This window comes from Urocitellus parryii, chromosome 3 (assembly GCF_045843805.1).
Source record: "Urocitellus parryii isolate mUroPar1 chromosome 3, mUroPar1.hap1, whole genome shotgun sequence".
Classification (NCBI taxonomy): Eukaryota; Metazoa; Chordata; class Mammalia; order Rodentia; family Sciuridae; genus Urocitellus; species Urocitellus parryii.
In genome coordinates, this window is record NC_135533.1 from 73261824 (window position 1) to 73282081 (window position 20258).

The window sequence follows — 20258 nt, forward strand, 5'->3', positions numbered from 1 at the left end:
AAGATAAAAAGTCCAAATTTCTTAGTCTGGCACACAAGGAACTTCATCTTGGCCTGAGTTTCCCCCTTCAGTCTCATTCCCTGTATCTAAGTTCATGTCTTTTGTTCAATAAAAGTGGTAATTGTGGCTCCTTGAAAATCCCATGCTCTTCTGTGCTTCCATATCTTTTGTAAATCTTCTCTGTGCCTAGACTGTGTTCCTCACCTCATTAGCCCCAACACAGCCCTCCGTGTGAAGCCTTCATCAATTTCTCTATTGTACATTTGATATCCACCTGTATTAGAACAGCCCACATATTGTCTGTTTAAAAGCTTCCTTTTGTGTTTTATTGTCTATACATCTCTGAATTCTCTGTGCTTCTTGAGGACCAGATGCAAGGCATTTCCTTTGACCTATGTATTCTCAGCACATAATATAGGACAAGGGCAGGCACCAAATAAACATTTGCTGAATAAACAAACACATGGAAGGAAAACTATGTGGCCTAATGTTCATTTACAGAGCTTACTTTGGACACATTTATTAGTAGGAAATGAGATTTGAGGTGATCACAACTGTCCCTCAAAATCAGAAGCCAGAGTCGATAGAAACCCCTGTTTCTGCAATGGCCTCAATATCATTCTACATTAAGTCCAGTCCAGCCAGAAAGGCCAGCGAATGCTAAGGGACACCTTAGCATCCCTTTGTTCCCAATGCTTTGCAAATATTTCCTTAGACTAAGGGACGGAGGAAAAATCAATACACTTAGGTTTATAATCTAGTGATGTCTAGTAAAGGCCACGATTCTAAGGAATCATATGGCAAGTGTGGGACAATACTTGCCCTTTCTTGATACATACTAATAGAGCAGGCAGTTTTTGAGCTATGACTCAAGAATAAAATTAAACCAAATCCACCAAAATCAACAGTAGAATTTGTGTGTGTATAAGAAAGAACTATACTTTGTAGCCTGACCGTATAGAGATATTTTTTTTCTCTTAGCACTCAGGTGTTAAAGATTGAGTTTACTAAAGAATACAGTGGGCCTCTTATATGTGAGGCTAGCAATAACATCAGCAAAGAGTTCAAAATCTGGAAGGTATGTAGCTATGAGGCACAGACACTGATGCCTTGGACATTTAGCCTTCTATGCCAAGTTTTTGTTATTCAGGTATCATTTAATTATGGGAGATAGTAGGTTGATTTCTTCACAGCTCTGTTTTCAAATGGTACATGGCTTATACAAGATAATATCCAGCACTAAAAGTGTAACAATGACTTCTTTCTTCAAGAAGATCACAACCTATTGAGTTATCACTTTATGAAAATAATGAATCACATTAAATGTTTGAAAAGTTTTGCACCAAGTATACTGCAACCCCAGAACAAGAGGTAAATAGCATCATTTCCATTGTCCATAAAAAGAAGGAAAAGAAGAAGAGAAAGAAAGAAAACAGAGTTACAGGAACTTTCCTACTACCTAACACTCTATCATAAGAACATTTCCCAGTGTGGAATAGGAGGAACAGGGAGAAAAAATGGAAGCTGCTTGTATTTCAGCACTATTAAGAGATTGGAAGCAAGAGGAAGACAGAGACAAGGTATCTCTAACCATATCTCACTTGCTTGGATACCATCATCATCTTCTCCACAGATTCAGTAAGGATCATGGAGTCCTGCCAGGTTCCTGGATTCCATATACCTGGCCTTATACCAGTGGATGGCAGCAGCCTCCTGCTGGTACTAGTCTCTAAATAGCATCTTAGCTTTTCCATCAACTGGAAAATATACTCTGAGTATTGGTTTTCCTCAGTTTTAAATATTTTGTGATTTATACTTTCCTGGTGGGCTTTTATATGCATAGTACAAAAGAAACAAAACTAAGAATGGAAAGTACAAGCTTCTTTCTTATACTCTCATACTTTCTCATACTCTGGGATCTTCTATGTGCAAAACATTGAGTAGTCAGGAAACTAATAATTATCTCATTCTTTTAGGTTTTCAAAGCAGCTGTTAAGTTCAAATTACTATTTTTTTTGACAAATTAATGTCAGAAATTCTGACTTTATATAAATGGGATGGTAGAAGTTAGTGAGGTAATTAGGATTTAAAGCTTATGTACACTGTTTAGCACAGTATCAGAGAGGAAAATAGACTGATCTTCATAAATAGAAAATGCTAGCAATGCCACTTTGAAACCAAAATCTGCTAGAGCTTTGACATTGGGAATAAAAATATAGTTACCTGAAGGAGAGAAACAAAATTTTCTTTATTACTCTAATTTAATAATAATAGAGACAGCATGAATCAAATTTTCATAAGTAAATCAAGAATAATAAAATGATTTTAAACCTAATACCAATAATAATAATAACTATTGATGAATTTTTTTTCATGCTAAATATCTAACTACCCTTAATCACTTTGTAAAGGCACCAATTCTGGATCTCTTTGGGGAAACTGGAGAATTTAGACTTGTAATAATATTTTTCCAAACACTGGTACACAAGCCTAACAGTCATATAATTAAAGACAATAGTGACAGTTATTGCAATATCTATCACTTAAATAAAAAACAAAATGAATATTTAGAGAATGTTTTCTTTTGATGAGAGAAGCTTAAGACCTGCCATGAGTGACTGTATAATATATTCAGTCTTTTGGGCAGGATAAATGAGCTGGCTCCTGACTCAGTCACTTAGTTTATGACTCAGTTGATAACCAGTGGCTAGTACATGAATTTTAAACAGTAGATTGTTGTTGTTTTTTAATTCTCAGTCAAATATTCTTTAATTTATAATCCATAATTGACCATTTGTTTAAGGCAGGAAGCACAATGAACACTGATGTTGAAATGCAATAAGGAAACTAGGGGCATAATGATATAATTCTGCAAATTCTGTTCAATTTTCCCTTCATCAGATGAAAATTCTTGTGTATATTTAGTACATCAAAAATCAATTTAAGAAGCATAAACTAATGTAATGATTATTAAATATGGCTTTGAATTATGGGGGGAAAGTTATCCTGCATGCAATATGTTATTTGCAGATTTTTCAAATAACAGCTTGAATCTTCTCTTATTTATCGAATTAGAAAAAAAACTAATAGTAAAATAAACCCATTATTTATTTCTTAAAGCTTCAGGCAAAAATTCTTCACATTAGGTCATAATAGTAGCTTTTTCTCATAACATAAATATTTAAATTGTATATTTTAATTGCTGTTTATTCACACAGACAAACATGCACTATTATTAGATTGTTAAACTTATTTTTCAACAAATTGTGATATTTTAAATAAAATTTAAATTTAAAAACTAATTTTGATGAAAAAAATAGAAAATTGTATTTTTTAATTGTTTCTGTTCTTAGGATTATACTTACGTATTTATATTTTTAAATAATTTAGTAATCAAGATCTCTATGTATATTGCATTTACCTACTTACTTAAAATATTTTTACCATATGCCACTCAAAAATTATTTTAAAAATTAAAATTCTACAAACTCTGTAAAAACTACATATTCCACTTAAATGTGTTTTCAAATCAAAGTGTATGGAAAGTGCTTAGTTTGGCTAATCTCTGAAGTCTTTCCAATTAAGACTTCATGAATCCAGTGGCTTTGATGATCTGAATTAGACTATCCTCAAAGGAATTCTAATGTCATAATTTGGATCTTTAAATGCCAAACTCAGGGGGAAAAAAAAGAGGAGGGGAGAAAAAGGATTTATCAAATATTTCTTTTCTGTTTTCTATTTTTCTGCTGCCCCTCTCCTCTTATTAAGTCCTCTTTCTGGGCTGTGTGATCCAGTTTTAAAATCAGGCTTAATGAAAACATTTGCATTATCTAAAAAAAAAATTATAGAAACCTCTATTTTTTCTCTTGGAAGATAAGAAGAGTATCATTTGAGGCTTTTGAGAATCTAGGGTTTGGTATTTAGGCCTATTTACTCTTTTCCTCTTTTATTTCTAACTTCACAAAATAGAGACCAATGAAACTGAATCATTATTCTTAGTCAAAATGGAACTGAACTTGATGGAGGATGGTCTATATTGAACACATTGCAAAGTGTTCTTGATTTGAACACTTATAAGAATCCATGATTTGTACAAAAGAAAAAGAGAACTCTAATAAGCAGTGCATGCACTTTTCAGTTTCCAATCACTTTGTGTAAGTTCCAGAGAGAAGACTAGCAACGAATATTTACTTGACAAATTTTCTGGTTCCCAGTACCATTAATCTTGAAAAGAATTTAATAAATATATCTAATATTTTGCCCCAATTCTAAGTTCCTGTACCTTGAGATCCCAGTTTAAATTATGATTCTCAATGTAAAAGCATCACTCTTGGAGTTAGGTGGAGATTTGCTCTGTTCTTTTCCTGCAGGAAAAAATGAAGAAAGAGCCTTTATATGACAGATGTTACCCAGGTAACTAAGACGATAGTTCAAGTTTAGTAGCAGGTGTTTTGTTTTTGATACTCATTACCAGCACCTAATCTGCTACCTTAATTTTTTTGTTGAAGGGAAGTTTAGTTTTTACTTTATATTTATAATTTCTTAATTCTTTTTTTTTGTTTTTGTTTTTGCTTCCTATATTTTTTAGTGAATGGAAATTAGGACAATAGTGCTTCAAGAGACTGCTTGGAGTGACATTAGAGTTGCACAGGGATGAATTATTCTTTTAAAATGATCCTTTGCACAGAGCATTTTAATACTTTCTGATGAATCTCACCGGTAAAATTTTGAAATACCAGCATTTTTCAAGGGGATATGGTGCTCTTGTCATATAATACTATTTTTACAAAGGTATATATTCCACTCATAATGAAGTGATTTCAAAACATTTAAATGAAATAAAATTCATGCTACACTAACACTATGTTGAAGAACTTTTAAAACTTGCGGGCCTTAGCGTTATCATGAACATGTGTGATACCTTCCTACTGCTGTACAAAGATTGCTGTGTTTGTCATATCTTTTGTACATCATGAAGATGATATTTTTGTAGTGACTGATTAGTTTAATAGTGAGTATTACAAATATAGCAATAATAATAAAGAATAAATAATGAATTTCCACAATAGTTCATTTTTATAGAAATGTAATCCATTGGATATCAGAAATTTCTCTATTCCTTCCATCTTTATTTTTCTTTGAGTTTCTTTATATATGACAGCGGAATGCATTAAAATTCTTAATACACATAGAGCACAATTTTTCATGTCTCTGGTTGTATACAAAGTACATTCACATCAATTCATGTCTTCATACATGTACTTTGGATAATAATGATCATCATGTTCCACCATCATTTCTAACCCCTTTCCTCCGCCCTTCCCTTCCAACCCCTCTGCCCTATCTAGAATTTGTCTATTCCTCCCATGCTCCTTCTCCCCATCCCACTATGAATCAGACTCCTTATATCATCTTTATATTTCATCTTTACCTAAAACTTAATGTGCACCTATTCCAAATTAGAAAACCCACAGATTGATGTTTATATAAACATCATCTAAGTGAATTCTCATTGAAAAATTATAGGATAAGAATAATAATCATCTACATGATATTAATGTAATAATATATCTAATATAATAATATGAAATAAACATTTCGTGTAATAACAACATAGGTGATTTTCATATACATGTATGATTATGAAAATCAGAACATTTGGTGTTTGGAGTGAAAGTGGCAATGTCTACCAAAAATCCTATACTTACTTGTGACAATTTCATAGAAATGAGCATATTTTCCTCAGAGTTTACTCCAATTTCCTGAATATGCCTCTCCTCATTCTCTTTGGATATAGATGATCGTTCTCAAACCAATGCCAGGTCAGAAGGGTGACACTTCCCTGACCAAGTCTAAGTCTTCTACCCATGTTTGGAAATGGAAAATGGAAGTGGGAATTACCAGTCTATCTAAGCCATGTGCACTAAAAATAGGAAGAGGAGAAAGGCCTACCCCACCGAATTTCTGGGCAGCAGATCAAAATATAAATGTTTTTATTTTGTTCTGCTCCTTGGTTGCTAGTATCCACTCACACTACTCTCCCAAAATAAACATTCAGAACTGCCTGGCTTACATCATGCAACCATCCCATATACAACCAGAAAGTCTCACTCAATCCTATCAGGAGACAACTCAAAACTCCATCCAGTTATTATATAGAGGTATGCAATGAAATATGATTAAACAGCCCCAATATAATAAATATACCATTAAGGAGAGAAACAGGGTCTCTTGAATACCACCCAACTGAAAGGATAAAGAAGAACAATAATTATAAATTTTAGTCCACTTGGGCTGCTACAACAAAATCCCATAAATAGGGTGGTTTATAAACAACATAAACTTACACTTCACAGATCTGGAGGCTGGAAAGTCCAAGATTAAGGCACTAGTGAATTTGGAATCTGAGATGGCCCATTTCATTTTATATTCTTGCTCCTCATGTGGTGGAAGGAAAAAGGATTTCTTTTATGAGGTCATTAATCTTATAATTGAAGGCTGTGCACTCCTGCCTTGACCACCTCTCAGAGCTCTCACCCCTTAAAATAGTGGTGACTAAGTTTCAACATATGAATTTTAGTGTGACACAGACATTCAGGCCATAGCCTATTTCAAAGCATAGGCTGTATGACCAGGGGCTGAAGAGAACAAGAATTCCTAGTCATGATAATGAATCAGTTGCTCAGCCAATTAATTGAGTTTCTCAACATTCTGTTCTCTGGTAAAATCCTCCATGAATTTTATTCTTCTTGACCAAATTTTGGTTGGGTATTGGAAGATTTCTTCCAGATGGGTTGGAGCACTTCAGAACCCATATCTTTCTGAGATAAGTCATGACTTTTGCATTAAATACAGAGTAACAGCATATTTTGCTCTTCAGTCTTGAGATTTCTCTAATTATATAGTTTCTTTACCTTCTTAACACTTTGTTTATTTTTAAATTCCTTATATGTGCTATGTTTTAAAACCTACCAATGAGAGTTTTTATTTGCTTCTGTTATTTTTTTTGCAACCAAGAGTGATAGGAATATAACAGCTATGAGTTAAAATTGCCAAGTCTCAAATCCTTGCATGAAAGAAGTAATCAGCTAGGAGGAAGATTAAAAGAGACAATATGATAAAAAGAGCCCTTCTGCTGTAGTCATTATTGTTCACTTCAAGCCTTTGATTGGAAGTATTTGTTAAACACCAACCAACCAACCAACCAAACAAACAAACCTTATGTGGTAATTAGTTGTAGTGTTTTTAAACCTCAAATTCATCAAGCCAAACTTCGGATCCATCATTTGGGGATAAGAGACCACTGTAGTGATAAGAATAGCATAGAGAAGTCAGGAAACATTAAGTCTCGGTGAGTTATCTAACCTATCAGTATTCTGAGGATAATATAGTCTGTGGTAGACTGTGGAGGACTCTGGTGAACATTAAAGATGCTTCCAAATATAGTTTTGCCTTCTTTCTTCTGAAACACAAAGTAAGTTTATAATTCTCTGCCTCCATACAATTAAATGTGGACTCCTTTAAAGGTTAGATGTGATTTGATTTAGCCAGTAAAATGTTGTCACAGCTGAATGAATGATTAAAAAGACAGTGAACAATTCTCCCCTTTCTTATTCTTGTTATAATTGCAATAAGCAATTATATAAGCCCCTGTGAAAAGGTGTGATGCCTTCCCTTCCAAACCATATTGGGTATACAATGCCAACAATAAATATCTTTTTTTTTTATTAAGCCACTGAGTTTCAGACATTATTCCTTTAGAAGAATCAAATCAGACAAATTAAATATGATATTGTTAATGACGCATAATAGAAGCACATAAATGTATGTTTTCTTTATTTTAGCTAGAACTATTTAATCATGTTCAAAGACTTTCAATGTTCTCATCTGTAAAATTGAGATAATATCCATATTCCCTAATTCAAAGATGTAGTGTGAAGCTTAATTAGAAGTCTTAATTTTCTCTTAATACAGAAGCTATGAGGTGGAACTCAGTAACTTTTCTGACCACTGCTTGGTGTTGATTATTTCCATAAATGTAGCTTCCTTCGTTTCCATATTTATTCTTCTACAATCTAGCTCTTTATTTTTCTAAAGTCTATCTCTTTCAGTTCCAGACACTGTCACTGATAAAACATTCTCTCAGGGACAGGGATGTGGCTCAGTGGTAGAACACTTTCCCAGCACAGATGAGGCCCTGAGTTCAACCCCCAGTACCATTAAAAAGAACCTCCAAATTCTCTTCATCATATTTTAGGAAAAAAAAGTGAACTTTCTGAGTTTTAAAAAAATCATAGATTGTTTTTAAAGAAATAAATCACAAATTTGAATTGGTAGATTCTCAGCTACTGGAATCCCCATGTCCCTAATAGATGGCATTTATCATTTAAGTTAGCCTCTAGAAGTGCGTCTGTTGGAAAGACAAGAAGAAAAGAATATAACATCTAAGAATAAGAATTTATCCAGAGAGAATATATTTGTTACAATAATAATGTGTTGAAAAGGGGTAAACCTGCAGTATGCAAAGCAGTTCAATCCTCAGAAGCATATTTTACTTACATTCCTTTTCCATTTAAAGGTACGCTACATGCATGAAGTGAGTACCTTGCACTTTTAAACCCTATAATTTCTTTCCCTGACCTTTGTTTTTCCTCATTGTTTCAGAATATATCCTTGTAAACACTGTGTAATGAGCTCTTAAGACTCCCTTCCTTGGCATATAAAGACAGTGTTTGAAATATTACAGAGACCTCTATACATGAAACTGTTGCCATCAAAACAATAGAGCAAGGGAGAATCAACCTTGGAAAAAGCCTGAAGGATCATCTGACAAAAGTTAGCCAGAGTCCAAAGACATATAGTCAGAAAAAAAAATATGCTACTGCAATTTTCCCAACAGAATTGTTATTTGTAAAATGTTTTCATGTTCATCTATCTCAAATAATTTTTTTTTATATATTAGTAAATGAAATAACAGCTGTATGATGTGATTGCCGCTGGTCAACTTCTATTCCACCCTAGTTTCTTTAGCTCACCTCACTGAAATTCCCTGTTCACAGGGATATAAAGAACTGTTTTAAATAGGAAATTCATATTTGGGTACCAAGCAGCACATTGGTGTCACATGCATTCATTCTGTAGTGAAACAGCAAACCAAGATCTTTCTGCATTACGTGATGCCACATCTCCTCTCCTACTTCATTACCCCGGATTTCTTTCATGATGCCAGCTGTTTTTCTAGCACCAGAAGTGAAGACTAAGGCTAAACTATTTCCACTAAAACCAATGCTGGTGTCATAGCTCCAGATGTGCCATTCTGGCCTGTCTTCCACCAGTTGGAGTTAGAAGGGACATCTCCTCCAGGCCTGTTTTAGATTTTTCTTGTTTTGCTTGGATTTCATACTTTTGCATCATCCTTATGGGCACTGTGTTAGATAAACGAGTTGATTGCTGTTACTCACGAATGAGTTTCACAGCTCTTCATGCAGAGGCTTGCTGCCTTTTTTCATGACATTCCCCATAATGAGAATGATATAGTTCAAAGAATCTCAAAGAAATAGAAATTAATAGTATCCATTCAAGGTGAGACAAAAGTCACAGTGTGGCAGGGAATCTGTTTACAAATGCATAGCTCTATGAATGATTTTCAGCCAGTCTTCCATGTAAATTATTGGAATACTGAGGTCACTTGCTTTGTTTTGAGCATATTTTATGATCCTTTTCTTGCAACAATGTCATAATGTTCACTTCTTTATCAAACTTTAAAATTTTAATCATCTTCGTGGTCCTACAATGTTAAGATTGACACCGGGCAAGAATTACCATTTTTCACCAAAGTGGAACCCTAAGAATGGGTATTTGGGCTTGAATTCAATGTCTGTATAGCAACCGTGCTCACCTGAGAATGAAATGAGAGAAAGGACCACACTAATGTCAAGCACACCAGGCAGAACCTCACTAAGAATTCTGTTTTAAAGAAACAGAATTAAAAGCAAATGGGCTTGATCAAAAAGAGTCTGTACTACCTTATGTATGTGAATGGTGCAAAGGTAGATATATCATTAAGATACTTCATTTTGTCCATTTCTCCTCATCCTAAGATTGTTTAAATGCCTGCCACCATCCCAAGAACAATACCCACATACCACACCTTCCTCAAAGACAGAAACTGCAGGCTGCAGCCAGCTCTCTCAGAAGGGTCAGGAGCTTTCTTTCCCCAGTCAACACCATCTGCTCAGGTTTCTATGGCTGAGATTGTCAATTCCTAAATAAATTTCATAGACAAGGAAATATTATAAAATCTATACTTAGGGTAAACTCTGTGAAACAGTCATTATATCAGGAGGGATGAGATTATACTAATGGGTTGATCAGAGCATGCTTGTAGATAGATGAAATCAGCCTTTCATGCTACCCCAAGTCACTGCCTCTATACTGGGGGAATGATGGAAGAAGAATCATGAGATCCATACTCTTAATAATCATTAAGGTCTATCTTGCACCTTGGAAACATAGTCCAGATTATGGTGGAACTTTTATGTGGAACTTTTCCTGGCCAAGAGATTATGCAGGCCCCACCTTTGCAATGAGCATTCTCAGAACTGAGAAAACCAAAAGCTTCTGAATTCTGAGCATTTGGGGAATGAAATCACAAATTACACTGAAACATTTGATGACCTTTAATATACAAGATCTCTCGAACAAATTTACAAGCTCAAAAATTCCCTGTTTGAGGAACAACCTTAAGCAATTGATTTGATGGAAATCGAGGCATAAATTAAAAGATGGTATCACCTTAAGGATAAAACAGTAAGCTGCTATTACTCAGAGAGCAGATAAGATACGTACATCCACATACATATGCACTTTAGTCATCCTATAAATTCATTCTTCATTTGTAAAGAAACAGGAGGGAAATTCTGAAGTCTTCTTTAACCATTGAGATTCTCAATAAATTCTTATATCAGTTGAAGAGTGTCTATCAGCAATTATAAACAGTTTGGCCCACAGATACGCCCCCTGGATCCCTATTTAGGCTGGTTTTCCTCTCTATATTTTAGATAAAAGCCACAATAACTCATCTAACACCAGGCCCAAATCACAATTTGCTCTATATTCATCCTCTAAATTCATACCTCTAATGGTATTAAAGAACCTCTCATAGAGCAATGATCAAGACATGGTCACAGCCTGTCTTAACAGAGGTATATAGCTAAATTAATAATAAGGCTATTCCTTGGTGAACAAAATATAAGAAACAGGAGGATGTTCAAAATTATCCTTGTCTCATAACCAGAGACTTTCCTATCATTGTTTTTCAAAATTCTATTAAATAACATACTCTTTCTCTTCTTTGTTTTTTTTTTTATTTTTAATTTGACAAGAGTCGAACAAATTGAGTATGTGCCAGGTTTAGCCACACTAAGGCAGGCACTCAACACCTACTCCTGGAAATTTGCTGTTAGGTGTTTCGAGACACTTCTGCCCTGGATTATCACTTCAGTTCAGTTATTTCTATAGATGGCTGATCTCAGTTGCTTTGTGACAATTGTGTCTAATTTCGTTCTCAGAGGGAAACCTTAATTCCAAGAGCTGTGGATTCCTAACTGTTACCTCCTAGGTACAAACTACAATTTTCACTGTGGGTGTTAAAGTCAAGATTTTAAAATATTGGTTCAGTATCACAACATGATATTAAATTGATATTGAATTCTTCTTGCTCTTTTAAATATTTTCCTACAGAGAGAGCCTGCTCTTGTAAGATTATGTTTTCTCTTTCAATGAAGTATGATAACACATTTTTAAGGCATGGAATTTCCATACATCATACTCTGTCTGACAATCTTGACAGTAAAACAATCGGTTTGGGGTACAACCAGCATTTGGAAATGGCAGGTCATACCTCACTTGCCCTGCTAAGTAAAGGGGCTTGATAAATTACAAACCTCACACACCTTTACATGTTAAGTGATGGTATGAAAGGTTTGCAGACCAAAGAGGTTTGAACTACATTTCTTCAGGATGTTGCTTTAACCAGCATTTTATGTCCAGACCTAGAATAATACCTGGCACACATATGAGAACTGATAGTTATTTTGAGAAAAGTTCATTAACTCACAAGTTGGGAAAGAGCTCAGAACAAATATTCTACTGCTAATGTACTTCGAAAGCAGGGAGAGTTTTTTTTCTAAATAATCATATCCAAGGTGAAAATATAAATATCTGCAAAACAATGAATTAAAAAAATGATTCCTGTTTGGAACAACCAGAATTGCAAAATACTTTACTGGTTTTTAAATTCTATAGATTCAAACACTTGTTTTTATTATTTCTCTACAAAGTCACACATTTTTAAGGAGTCAAAATTATCAGAAAATTTTTGTGCACTTTATTAAAACATATAATCTTATTAAGAGAAGGGAGATTAGGGACTAAAATAAAGCATATTTCTGAAAGTATATGGATATTAAAGCATTACAAAGATGTTTGTGCCTTTTGATTTATTTACTTAGAGCATACATGATTAGAGAATACATTTTATTTTGCATATTTTAAGTGTACAAAGAAAAAAATACCATAAAACTGATATTTTTAGCTACTTTCAGCTTCTTAAGAAGTTTGAATTATAAATAGCTTGCAATTCAAAGTGTTGATTAAAGTGTAGTAAATCATTTTGAGGGTGGGAAAAGTTGGTTGAAAACTTATTTGACTATTCCTTCTTTACAAAACAGGTGACCAGTCATCACCAATACCACTTGTAATTTTCTTTGGCTTAAACAATTTAGAGTACAACTTTCTTTCACTTATAATTCCAGTTTGAATCAAAGCATCTACTACCCCAAGCATCAATGCTCTTCAATATCTAATTTCACAGTTTTCTTAACACGTATCTCATGTTATTTATTATAGTCAGAGGCATCCCAACACCTTGTCTATCCCTGCTACCTTTTAAATGGTTTATCTGGCAAACCATCAATCACAAATCATGAAACATATTTTAAGTTAAGTAAGATCAGTTAAGAAAGAAAACAAAGCTTGTGTGGTCTAATTGGAAGCATTACTCACATCAATAAGTGATAAATGCTTGTTCTGGGGAAGAATATTTATCCCCCAGATCTGTCTGTAATGTATAATACAAACAAGATTAAAACTTCCCAATCACCTCCTAACTTAAGGCCATAAAGATATTGACAAAAACAACCCAAAGTTTTTGTGAAAATAAAAGTTTTTTTAAAAAAATCTCAATTTCAATTTCAGAAGGTTGCTTGTATTACCAAAGAACTGAACAGATGTATTTTATTTATTTAGGACTTATTCTCTAGTTAAAAGCAGAGCTCATGAACAACTTGAAAACAATACCTAATAAACTTTTAGAAATGTTGTAATATATTTCAAAAGCCCAGATAATTTGGCTTATTTGAGTTTATCCTGAATGACATGCTCTGGAAGTTTTCAATAATCTCTTATTTGATATTTATACTATTCAAATAAGTTTATTAGTATAAAATTTAGAATTCAGAATTTATTGCTATTACATATACTATTTTCTATCTTATGGAGGTTACATTAAACTCATCCAAGGAACTATATTCTCCAAATAGAAAAAGACACATGCTTTTGTCATAAAATTTTAATTTAAAGAACATAGATGTATCACTGATTCCATGAGGTCAATTGCACCACCGAAACCACATTAACCAGGTGATGTTCATTCACTTTGCAGGTAATTTATTATAACTGCAGCACTGTTTCAGGGATGGTTCACACAAATAATTTAACTTAGGTAAACACCATTTTCCAGTAATGATAGGACAAAATAAACTTTAGGAGCATTTATGAACAGTAACATCACACTTTCAGTACACATTTGCCAACCTATATTTGTTGTTTGCAAATGAATTAACTATGGCTTGAAAATCATTAGAGCCATCTGCTTTGATGGTAAGGAAGAACTTCTATGATTATTTTATTATAGGAGCACAACTAAGAACTATTTTAGAATATTTTTAGCATCATTTACCCTAAATTTGACATGCTATCTAAAAAATGAACAGTATTATCTGTTCTCACTGAGGCTCTTTATATATTCATTACTGAGAAACCACTTTACAACAAGTAACTCTCTGTGCAGTTTTTTAGAGACTTGAATGTGAGAATTTTTCCTTCATTAAAATCAGTTCTTATGTTTACCAAAATTTCCAATGTGATTTAATCCTTTAAGCAAGAATTGATGAAAGGAAAAATTTTGCTTAACAAATCAATTCCTTCAGTTGTTTTGAAAGAGTCAATAAATTCATAATATACTTTTGTTCAGTTTACTTTCTAGTTCAAACAATTTAGATGAGTGTCATTTTTAATGCCATCAACATTTGAATAGCACCTTTTTCACTTGCTTGAAAAGTATCAGTCTTTATTTTCTAATGGATGTTTAATTCTGGGACATGCTTGCAATTTGATGGCTAGTATCTGCTTGCATGTAAACACAATGGGAGATAAAGCATGTGCACACATGTGTGCACACACAAGATGTAAACCCAGTATTGTATCTGTTTTTCAAGGATGTATGCATTTCTCAAATGAAAGGAAGAAGAAAGAAAAAAAGGTGAGGAAAGGGAGGGAAAAGAAAAGAAAGTTCACTGATATTTACCTCCGATGGAAATTTCACAATAACTACAGATTTAAAATAAATAATACTAAGACAATGCTTTTACATTTTAAAAAATCTCCATTTTTCTTTTAGAATGGGGATAGTAGATAGTTGATTGCAAAGGAGAACCTGTTACTTTACAAGTACACTTAAATTAGGCAGATGAATGGATAGATAAATGGGTAGATAGAAAAATAAATCAAACTTCATTCCATCCAAAGCTCAATTAAGAAATAGGGGTGGGGGTGGGGATTTACCTTAGTGGTAGAGCATTTGCTTGTAATGTTTAAGGCCCTGGATCAACCACTGCACTGTCATAAATATTTTTTAAAAAAGGAAGAAAAAAATCTGCATATGTAATAAAGAACAATCATCTTCAAATTTAGAAAAGTGTTATTTCTTATCTCAGTTTTCAGTTTGGAAGGGGATAAATATATAGTTTGTAAACCATCAGATTAGTAGATTGAAAGCTCTGAAACTGTGGATTAAGAAATATACTAAATATTCACTGTAACTGTTTACATATTGGTCTTTATCAGCAGAATACAAACAGGTGGGTAGATAGTTTGCACAAATGTTTCTCATAATCCCAAATGTGAATAACAAAACACCAAATGCATTTGCTTAAGACAGTGAATATAAAAGCATATATCCTTAAAACTTGAGGTTTGTTTATTCAAAATAGAATTTCACTACCTGGTAGCTGATTTTCTTTTAGATTGTTGAGAAAAATGTCACAATAAACTAAGTAGAGGCTTCAGTTGAAGAAGCTAAAGTCCACCAGAGACTGGCAGTAAACACCTGGACTCTTCCTTTAATTAGAAAGCAATGTAAAAGCAAGAAAGAGGGCTCAAGATGTAAACCATTGTCTTTTTGTAACAGTGGAAGCAGCACATCATTGTTTCTGTGAAATTCATTAGAAGCAAGTTTATCAGGATCTGTGCACGCACATTAGGGGAAATAAACAAGGCAAGAAGTATCAGATGGCAACCACTGAAGGCCAACCCAGAGGCTGGCCACCAAGCTCTTCAGTCTATGGTTAGCCCTGTCTATAGATTTATTCCAAGGCATGGATCTTCCCTAGATGACAGAAATTTCTTTAAATTCAAACATGATACCAATTAATTTATTTGTAGATAAGTCATTCTTTTCTACTTCCCAAAGAGCTTAGAGAAACTTCCCCTGTAACCTACCCTAGGACTATTCAAAATAGTAATTAGGTAATATCTAATATTTGTTAGAGTACCTATCATAATGTAATAATCCTTACCAGGTCACCTTTATTACCAAATTGTCTATTGTGCAAGGTAAATCCCCACACCTCTACTCTGATCAACATCAGCTACTCTTCTGCCTACTTCAACATCAATGACAGACAATTTAAAGCTGCTACCATATATAAAGTATATATGCTTATCTTACTCTACCTGTCTCAAGAATGAGAATCATTCTCATTTTTCTATTTTTGTCTATATGCATATTTTCCCTAAAAAGATTTTGCCTGTTCCATGAATTCATAAATGAAGCTGCTAATACCTACAAAACTCAGATCCTTTGCCCCATCCACTACCCTGAGACCCATATTTTTAACACCCAAATCAATATGTATGTTCTCTGCATATTCCAAAGCAGCATGTTCAAACTGGAAGTCATTTCTCCTCCCACGGCTCCCAAACATAGTCCTACTATATTCTCTTCCATGATAAAGTACAATACCATTTCCACAATCATCACATTCAGAAAATTGACATTAACTCTTCATGTACTTCATCAGGAATTTCTCCCAATTTTGTATCCTCCTCTTTTATCAGAAGCCTCCTGGATCTCTGTTGTTATTCCTGAAATAAGAGTTTTCTCAAAAAGCAGTTATTATGACCATTTTTAGAGGTGGAAATTTAAACTAAATAGAAGTCAATGCTTCACTCAAAGATACACAGCAATTAAGCATCTGACCAAGTTTCAAATCTAAGAAAACTGTTCTTTAGCATGTGGTTATAGGAAGCTTCCACACTCTTTAAAATAATTTTTCACCCAATAAAGCTTTGGCATACTTGTGGTATTCTTATGAATATTTTGCCACATTAGCTTTAAGACCTAGAAACTCTAAAATTATTTTTATTAATTAAATTTTATTATTTAAAAAATAATAACCCCAAATATACTAATAACATATATTCTTATAAAATGTGACAAAATTTTCAAAAATAGGAATATTTAATAAAAGGATGTTGTTTTAAATGATTATTCATCTTTTTAATGTTTGGCTTAATAAAATATACTAGATTATCATGTCTGCTCCTGCTTTCAATTTGATATAAACTGTTGTATTGGTTTAATTAAATAAAGAAAACCTTGCTGCATATTGTTGTACAATGAAAAAAATGGAAGAGTATCTTAATAACCTTTTCACATAATTGTGACTATTCTTTTATTTCACAGCAGAATTCAAAAAAAAGTAGTTTGTTAAAAATCAGTTTCAATATTGTATCTGAAATCCTATAAACTTTATAATGCATTACATTTAAGTCCATTGATTTATCAAGCATTTTATTATGACTATTATCCATACAAATCTTTATAACATCATTTGTTAGCCATTTGGAACATATTAATTTATTAAATTATACAGAAATTCCAAATATCACCACAGGTCATTTTGTATTTTAAAAATCACATTTATCAATATTACCTTCAATTTCATCAGAAAAGTTGCTTAGTATTAGGTATAGTAAATGATGAATATAAGTTTATAAAAGTTCTGATTATCTCTTGAACACATAAATTTTACTATTGGTAACACCTATCAGTTTTTTCTATGAAGTAATAAGTTCCCTTCCTCCATGTTAAAGAAAATTTATCTATTGCCCACATCTGAATAGTCATAGTCATAATTTTTTGGTGTCAGACATTTTTTCAAGGACAACCAAATTTCCTAAAAATTGTGATTAGTTCAGTCTGCAGCAGAAATAATCACATAAGTACATTTCCTTGAAAGAAGTATTGTGCCTAGATACTTAGCAGCTATTGTATATGAGTAATTCTTATTTCTTCTTAAATACTCAACTCAATGAGTAACTGAGTAATACTTAGTAAGTTTTCTTTCGTTTTTATGCACTATTAGCACATTTTGGTGCCATTACCTTTATTTGTGCCAAGGAACCAGGAAAACTATCCAACATTGATTTCATACCAGAAATGCAAATTTCAACACAGTGAAAACAATCATATAAGTTCCTTGTCCTATTATTGAAAGATTTTGACTTGGCAAACTCCCTGAGAAGATCTCAAACATGATCATATCACCCTCCAGAGCCTATGTTCCTAATGTTACACAAGATCTTCCCCACTTGGAAAATTTTTCCAGTGGAGTTGTCATGTATGTGGTCTCTGAGGTCAGAACAGGAAGTTTTAAGTCTGACTCTACTACTAATGCCTGTGCAACTCAAGGCAAAAATAATAATAATAATAATAATAATAATAATGTTAGCAATAATTATTGATTAAATTAGTAAATTAGGATTTTAATCCAGCTTGTCTGCTGGTGTGCAGAAAAAAAAATCTTAAATTCTCTATATGCCATTGAGGTCCCTCATATTCAGTTTTAGTCTCTAGTCTCTCTGCCTGCCTTCCTCTAACTTTTCTCTAAGGTACCAACACCCTAGAACAGCCAGGATTACCCTGCCCATAGTCAACATTTGCAGACACATCAGACCACATATTGCACATCTACTTGACTTATGCATATTTGCTTTGTGGTCTTTCCATCTTCACTACAAACCCTAGTACTGCAGCCATACATGTTTTTATAAGAGCCTCAGTTCATTTCATTTCACTTCAATGTCTATATAACTGGTTTCCCTTTATCGTGGGCAGGCATCTTTTACAATGGAATTGATGAAATAACAGGTTGTTTTTATATCTTTCAAGGACTTTAATTTAGAAGATACAAAAGAAAGGGATTTATAGCAAAGCACTGTCAAAAAAATGTTGTCTTTCAAAAGAAATTATGAAAATTTCTCTTACAACGGGAGGAAATTTTGTCTTATCTAAAGATCTATAATTAGATGTAAATGAAATCTAGCTGAATTAAAATATCTTGAAATTGCAAAAAAGTAAGCTAAATTCCCATGTATAAATAATGTGATAATGTGGAAGAGACTGGGAAGAGAAAGAGGTAGGGCTCTACCTGGAGGACCAAATTTCTCTAGAACTGATGATGGCTATCTTGGGACTGGCAAAGGAGGTACATCAAACAATATTGTTTGGGGAAGGTGGAATAGAATATGCATACATGATTTTTTTATCTTATTTTTCTTTTGCCTCAAATTTTCTACATTGGAACTGTCACAAATATATAATTTGGGAAAAATCTATTTTAAAAAAATAAAGAAAAAAAACAACACAGAGTTTCCCAATCAATAAAACTTTTGAAAGCCTTTTTAAAGCCATTGGCTTCAAGGAATAGTAAAACATTTTAAGCCCCAAAACATTGATTTCAGCTAATGGAGGAAATTATGTTACCACTGCTAGAATTCAGGACATGCTACCCTAAATTATGGTATTATGCCATTTGAGAAAACAGCAGAAAAAAGAAGGTTATTTTCACCTCCTTCCACACTTCTTGCCTGAAGCAAGGCATAAAAGAATTCTCTGACTTTCTCCTGAAGTAGGATGTAAGAATCTCAGTCCCTAGGTGCCCTCCCTGTACCCAAAATAAAGGAACACTTTTATCTCTGAAGTCACAGGATAGAAGCCTGACGAAATAGGCCTTGCTTAGTTCCCCCATTTCACCATCATTAGATCATATCCTGTTTGTCAGTCATATGGCTGCACAGCTGTGCACTTTTTATCAAACCTAAGCAAAATAGAAGAAGAATAGTAGCAGAAGTTAAAATGTATTTGCACCTGCATTTTTCTCATTAGAAAACAGGGTTAAGCTGGGTATGTTGGCACACATCCTACTCCTAGCACTCTAGAGACTAAGACTTACTTGAGCTCATTAGTTTAAGACCAACCTGGGCAATACAAAGAAGATAGAACAAAAACAGAAACACCCCAGGGTTCCCTCTTTCTTTCAATCTTCATTTACAAGGACTTCAATGCTATGTAAAACTTACATTAAGTAAATTCATATGCTTTTCTCTTGTTAATCTATCCTTTGTTAAGGGGACCTCAGCCATGAACTAAGTAAGGAAAAGACCCTATTTTTCTTCCCCACAGTTTCTAGCACTCAAGAAATTACCTCTCTACAATACCATCTTAACAGGAACAGATAAAGATGAATTTTAGTAAAGAAATAATAAAGATCCAGAGGTTGTTTAATTACAGAAATAAAAACAAAACCCACAGAATAAAGGAATATTTAATAACATTAACATTGACTCTTGCCTCCCTTAAAATACATGCACCATAAACACACACACATACACATGTGCGCGCGCGCACACACACACACACACACACACACACACACACTTTCCAGCACCTCTAATATTCATCAGCATATTCACACAGGTCCCTAAAGGTTACAATTATATCAGTCTCTATAATAACTTTGTTGTCTCTGGTATCTGCTAACAAGAGTTCTTGAGTGCAAGACGATCCATGGACT